The sequence below is a fragment of the Salvelinus fontinalis genome, chromosome 5, assembly GCF_029448725.1.
Source record: "Salvelinus fontinalis isolate EN_2023a chromosome 5, ASM2944872v1, whole genome shotgun sequence".
NCBI lineage: Eukaryota > Metazoa > Chordata > Actinopteri > Salmoniformes > Salmonidae > Salvelinus > Salvelinus fontinalis.
Window position 1 is genome coordinate 13,178,679 of NC_074669.1, and position 6,353 is coordinate 13,185,031.

Sequence of the window (6,353 nt, forward strand, 5' to 3'; positions counted from 1 at the left end):
CTGATAAAAACTGTAAATGTATTGGTTATGTTTCCCAAAAGGCAAAATGCTTCATAAATGAAACTGAGAATTGCCCTGTCTCGATGATGGCATTCTACAAAAATAATCAATGAGGGGCTATGCATTATATATGGAAAATAATGAACAAAATGGAAGGTGTGTTCCACAATGCACTAGCAGATATACCGTGCTGATATACTGTGCATTATATGGAAATAATGCATGCTGTAAAATGCCCTTTAAGCCAATCAGAAACTAGTATTTAACAATGCCATGGTATAAATTGTGTCTATCACACAAGACTCCATCAAACCGGGTTATTGTTGTATTGTAGGTAATGCAAAGGGACACCTGTTTGAATGCATGTTAAAAGCTAGCAACCCACGTGTTGAAATGCTATGGTGAGTGAAATAATTGGTGTATTTCTTTTCAGAGTTTCACTTTTCTGGATGCAAAGTGCAGTAAGCCAAAATGAAGAACCTCAAGGCAAAATTGACGAAGAATGAGGTAAAAGTTGGAGAATCTCTCTTACAAAACCATCCAACCATGCACTGATATCTACAATACACTGAGTCAGATTACATTTAGAGTTTGGAGGTGTATTCATGTGCAGTAAAACTTCTTATCCAAACTTTCTTTGAACCTGGTATTGACTGCTATGGGTGGTGCTAGGCTCTTCTCAGGTGGCTAATTGTGTGTAGGTCCCAGTGCTGACAGACAGTGTGTGTGTGTGTGTGGGGGGGGGGGGGGGGGGGGGCAGTATCACTGAGCAGCAGGGGAGCAGGCCAATATGCTGTAACCAGAGCTCTCAGGTAGACTTTAATTATTCCGCCCATACACACTCACACACAAACACACACACAAGAATCCTTAATTTCCTGCTGTCGTCACCATCTCATTATGCAGGTGGTTTTAAAAACACACACACATGTGAGAGTGAAAATAAAGTAATCAATCCCAAGACAAGAATTCTGTACAAATGTTGTGTATATACTAATGTCTTGAATGTCTACGCAACTGAAGCTGGTTGCGATAGCTGTGTGTGGCTATGCTATAGATTATAGTACAGTTATCTCTACTGTAAGCTCTGAGTAGAAATGTAACTCCTGTGTGCCTTGACCTGTTTTAGTGAGAGATCCCCATAGCCAGAGTGATATGACTGCTTTGCAGAGGGTCTGTGGAAAGGGTTCTACATGGAACCCATATTAGTTCTACCTGGATCCAAGCTATGGGAACAGCCAAATAACCTCTTTTGATTTTAGATAGCAACTTTTTTTCTAAGAGTGTAGCTTATCATCCATCTTAATTTTTCTCACAATGTTGGTCACACACACACACACAACACACATAATCACACTATAGGGAATAGGACCAGCCTACTTTACTGGTTATTAATGTTGGTATACCTTGTCCTATTTTCTACTAACTTAACCATTTGATACAACGATGTACACTGTACAAAACATTAAGACCCCCTCACTCTCAGAACAGCCTCAATTTATTGGGGCATAGACTCTTCAAGGTGTTGAAAGCATTCCACAGGGATAATGGCCCATCTTGACTACAATGCTTCCCACAGTTGTGTCAAGTTGACTGGATGTCCTTTGGGTCATGGACCATTCTTGCTACACAAAAACCCAGCAGCGTTGTAGTTGTTGACACAAACCGGTGCGCCTGGCACCTACTACTTCAAAGACACTTAAACCTTTTGTCTTGCCCATTCACCCCCTAAATGGGACATATTCACAATCCATGTCTCAATTGTCACAAGGCTTAAAAATCAGTCTTTAGCCTGTCTCCTCCCCTTCATCTACATTGATTGTGTTGCTGCCATGCTGTGTTATTGTCTTCGGTCTCTATGTAGTGTTTTGGTGTCTCTCTTGTCCTGATGTTTGTTTTGTCCTACATTTTTACAGTTGAAGTCGGAAGTTTACGTACACTTGGATTGGAGTCATAAAAACTTGTTTTTCAACCACTCCACAAATGTCTTGTTGACAAACTATAGTTTTGGCAAGTTGATTAGGACATCTACTTTGTGCATGACACAAGTACTTTTTCCAACAATTGTTTACAGACAGATTATTTCACTTATAATTCACTGTATCACAATTCCAGTGGGTCAAAAGTTTACATACACTAAGTTGACTGCCTTTAAACAGCTTGGAAATTTCCAGAAAATTATGTCATGGCCTTAGAAGCTTCTGATTAGAGGTCAACCGATTAATCGGAATGGCCGATTAATTTGGGCCGATTTCAAGTTTTCATAACAATCGGAAATCTGTATTTTTGGACAGCGATTTCGTGGATATTTTTTTTTTTTTACACCTTTATTTAATCTTTATTTAACTAGGCAAGTCAGTTAAGAACACATTCTTATTTTCAATGTCTATTTTCAACAGATTTTTACCTTGTCAGCTCTAGAGATTCAATCTTGCAACCTTACAGTTAACTAGTCCAACGCTCTAACCACCTGCCTCTCATTGCACTCCACGAGGAGACTGCCTGTTACGCGAATGCAGTAAGCCAAGGTAAATTGATAACTAGCATTAAACTTATTTTATAAAAAACAATCAATCAATCAATCATAATCACTAGTTAACTACACATGGTTGATGATATTACTAGTTTATCTAGCATGTCCTGCGTTGCATATAATCTATGCGGTGCGTATCGTTGCTCCAATGTGTACCTAAACATAAACATCAATGCCTTTCTTAAAATCAATACACAGAAGTACATATTTTTAAACCTGCATATTTAGCTATAAGAAATCCAGGTTAGCAGGCAATATTAACCAGGTGAAATTGTGTCACTTCTCCTGCGTTCATTACACGCAGAGTCAGTGTATATGCACCAGTTTGGGCCGCCTAATTTGCCAGAGTTTTACGTAATTATGACATAACATTGAAGGTTGTGCAACGTAACAGGAATATTTAGACTTATTAATGCCTCCCGTTGGATAAAATACGGAACGGTTCCGTATTTCACTGAAAGAATAAACGTCTTGTTTTCGAGATGATAGTTTCCTGATTCGGCCATATTAATGACCTAAGGCTCGTATTTCTGTGTGTTATCATGTTATAACTAAGTCTATGATTTAATAGAGAAGTCTGACTGAGCGATGGTAGGCACCACCAGGCTCGTAAGCATTCATTCAAACAGCACTTTCGTGCGTTTGCCAGCAGCTGTTTATGACTTCAAGCCTATCAACTCTCTCGTGTAACCGATGTGAAATAGCTAGCTAGTTAGCGGGGTGTGCGCTAATAGCGTTTCAAACGTCACTCGCTCTGAGACTTGGAGTGGTTGTTCCCCTTACTCTGCAAGGGTCGCGGCTTTTGTGGAGCGATGGGTAACGCTGCTTCGAGGGTGGCTGTAGTCATTGTGTTCCTGGTTCGAGCCCAGGTAGGAGCGAGGAGAGGGACAGAAACTATACTGTTACACTGGCAATACTAAAGTGCCTATAAGAACATCCAATAGTCAAAGGTTAATGAAATACAAATGGTATAGAGAGAAATAGTCCTATAATTCCTATAATAACTACATTCCTAAAACTTCTTACCTGGCAATATTGAAGACTCATGTTAAAAGGAACCACCAGCTTTCATATTGTAATGAAAAACAGGGAGCAGGTCTCGAACCCTTGACCTTCTAGCCCGAAGTCCGGCGTGCTATGGACTGTGCCGCAAAAGCATGCTCGTGTGACAGAGTCGATTTCCGCGCTTATAAACCCAGGGTCGTTACACTACTCCCTCCTTTCAAAGAGTGCGTCCTCGCGCTAGCTTCCGACTCTACGTCTTACAGGAACGCGCTCACCGGCCAAGCACACGCACTGTCGTGGATGCAAGGTCCGATCACTACTGACACCAATGTAATGAAACACAGGGAGCAGGTCTCGAACCCTCGACCTTCTAGCCTGAGGTCCGGCGCGCTATCGACTGTGCTGCAAAAGCATGCTCGTGCGGCAGAGTCGATTTCCGCGCTTATAAACCCAGGGTCGTTACAATATGTTCTCATGTTCTGAGCAAGGAACTTAAACGTTAGCTTTCTTAAATGGCACATATTGCACTTTTACTTTCTTCTCCAACACTTTTATTTGCATTATTTAAACCAAATTGAACATGTTTCATTATTTATTTGAGGCTAAATTGATTTTATTTGTGTATTATATAAAGTTAAAATAAGTGTTCATTCAGTATTGTTGTAATTGTCATTATTACAAAAAAAAAATTAAAATCGTCCGATTAATCGGTATCGGCTATTTCGGTCCTCCAATAATCGGTATCGGAGTTGAAAAATCATAATCGGTCGACCTCTACTTCTGATAGGCTAATTGACATAATTTGAGTCAAAATATAGATTTTAACACAAAAATAAAAACATACAACTGACTATGTTGCAGATTTATCATTGAAAAATGTTGCGTAACAAATTCAGTACTTCGATAAATACAGGCATTTGACAAAGCATCATCTCAAACAATTAAAAACACAATTGACCATTCATCACATGACAAGCATACAATATTTTTTTTATAAAGAAATACCTGTGGATGTATTTCAAGGCCTACCTTCAAACTCAGTGCCTCTTTGCTTAACATCATGGTAAAATGAAAAGAAATCAGCCAAGACCTCAGAAAAAAATTGTAGACCTCCACAAGTCTGGTTCATCCTTGGGAGCAATTTCCAAATGCCTGAAGGTACCACGTTCATACAGTAGTACGCAAGTATAAACTGTCTCCTAGAGATGAACGTACTTTGGTGCGAAAAGTGCAAATCAATCCCAGAACAACAGCAAAGGACCTTGTGAAGATGCTGGAGGAAACCGGTACAAAGTATCTATACCCACAGTAAAACGAGTCCTATATCGACATAACCTGAAAGGCTGCTCAGCAAGGAAGAAGCCACTACTCCAAAACTGCCATAAAAAAGCCAGACTACGGTTTGCAACTGCACATGGGGACAAAGATCGTACTTTTTGGAGAAATGTCCTCTGGTCTGATGAAACAAAAATAGAACTGTTTGAGCATAATGACCATCGTTATGTTTGGAGGAAAAAGGGGGAGGCATGCAAACCGAAGAACACCATCCCAACCGTGAAGCACGGGGGTGGCAGCATCATGTTGTGGGGGTGCTTTGCTGCAGGAGGGACTGGTGCACTTCACAAAATAGATGGCATCATGAGGATGGAAAATTATGTGGATATATTGAAGCAACATCTCAAGACATCAGTCACGAAGTTAAAGCTTGGTCGCAAATGGGTCTTCCAAATGAACAATGACCCCAAGCATACTTCCAAAGTTGTGGCAAAATGGCTTAAGGACAAAGTCACGGTATTGGAGTGGCCATCACAAGGCCCTGACCTCAATCCTATAGAACATTTGTGGGCAGAACTGAAAAAGCTTGTGCGGGCAAGGAGGTCTAAAAACCTGACTCTGTTAGCTTTGTCAGGAGGAATGGGCCAAAATTCACCCAACTTATTGTGGAAAGCTTGTGGAAGGCTTCCCAAAACGTTTGACCCAAGTTAAACAATTTTAAGGCAATGCTTCCAAATACTAATTGAGTGTATGTAAACTTCTGACCCACTGGGAATGTGATGAAAGAAATAAAAGGTGAAATAAATAATCCTCTCTTCTATTATTCTGACATTCTTAAAATAGAATGGTGATCCTAACTGACCTAAGACAGGGAATTTGTACTAGTATTAAATGTCAGGAGTTGTGAAAAACGGAGTTTAAATGTATTTGGCTAAGGTGTATGTAAACTTCCAACTTCAACTGTATATTTAATCCCAGCCCCTGTCCTCGCAGGGTGCATTTTTTCTCTTGGTAGGCCGTCGTTTTGTACACTCAGTGTATAATGCAAACAAATGGATATAGCAAGAAACGTTATGGCCTTATCTCAGTTTAATAAAAGAATACATTATATTTTTACACTTATTGTGAAAATCAATTATAATTATGTAAATGGCTGCATCCAGGTCAGACGAGAGATGATTCAGGATGTTATTATTCTATCAGCGTGTCCTTCCTGCCCTACCCTGGCACTACCAGCCCTGTACCAGCCAGCTCTGTTCTCCTCTTTCTGCTGAGCCTTCGTCTTCTCCTGGCAGACATACAGTAGGTCCAGAGAGAGAGGGACTGCCTAGCCCAAATAGGACCGCACAGAGAGGGAGAGAGCTGACTGAAACAAATGGACAGACTGTGAGAGGAGTGGGAAGAGAAGACAGTACTTGGCTGGGGTGTGAAATAAGAAGGGAACAGAAAGAGGGAGATGGTGTGTGAGAGAGAGACAGTGCGTGCCAGATTGAGACTGTAGACAGAGTATGTAGGTCCCTGAGAGCATTAACAGCAGGGC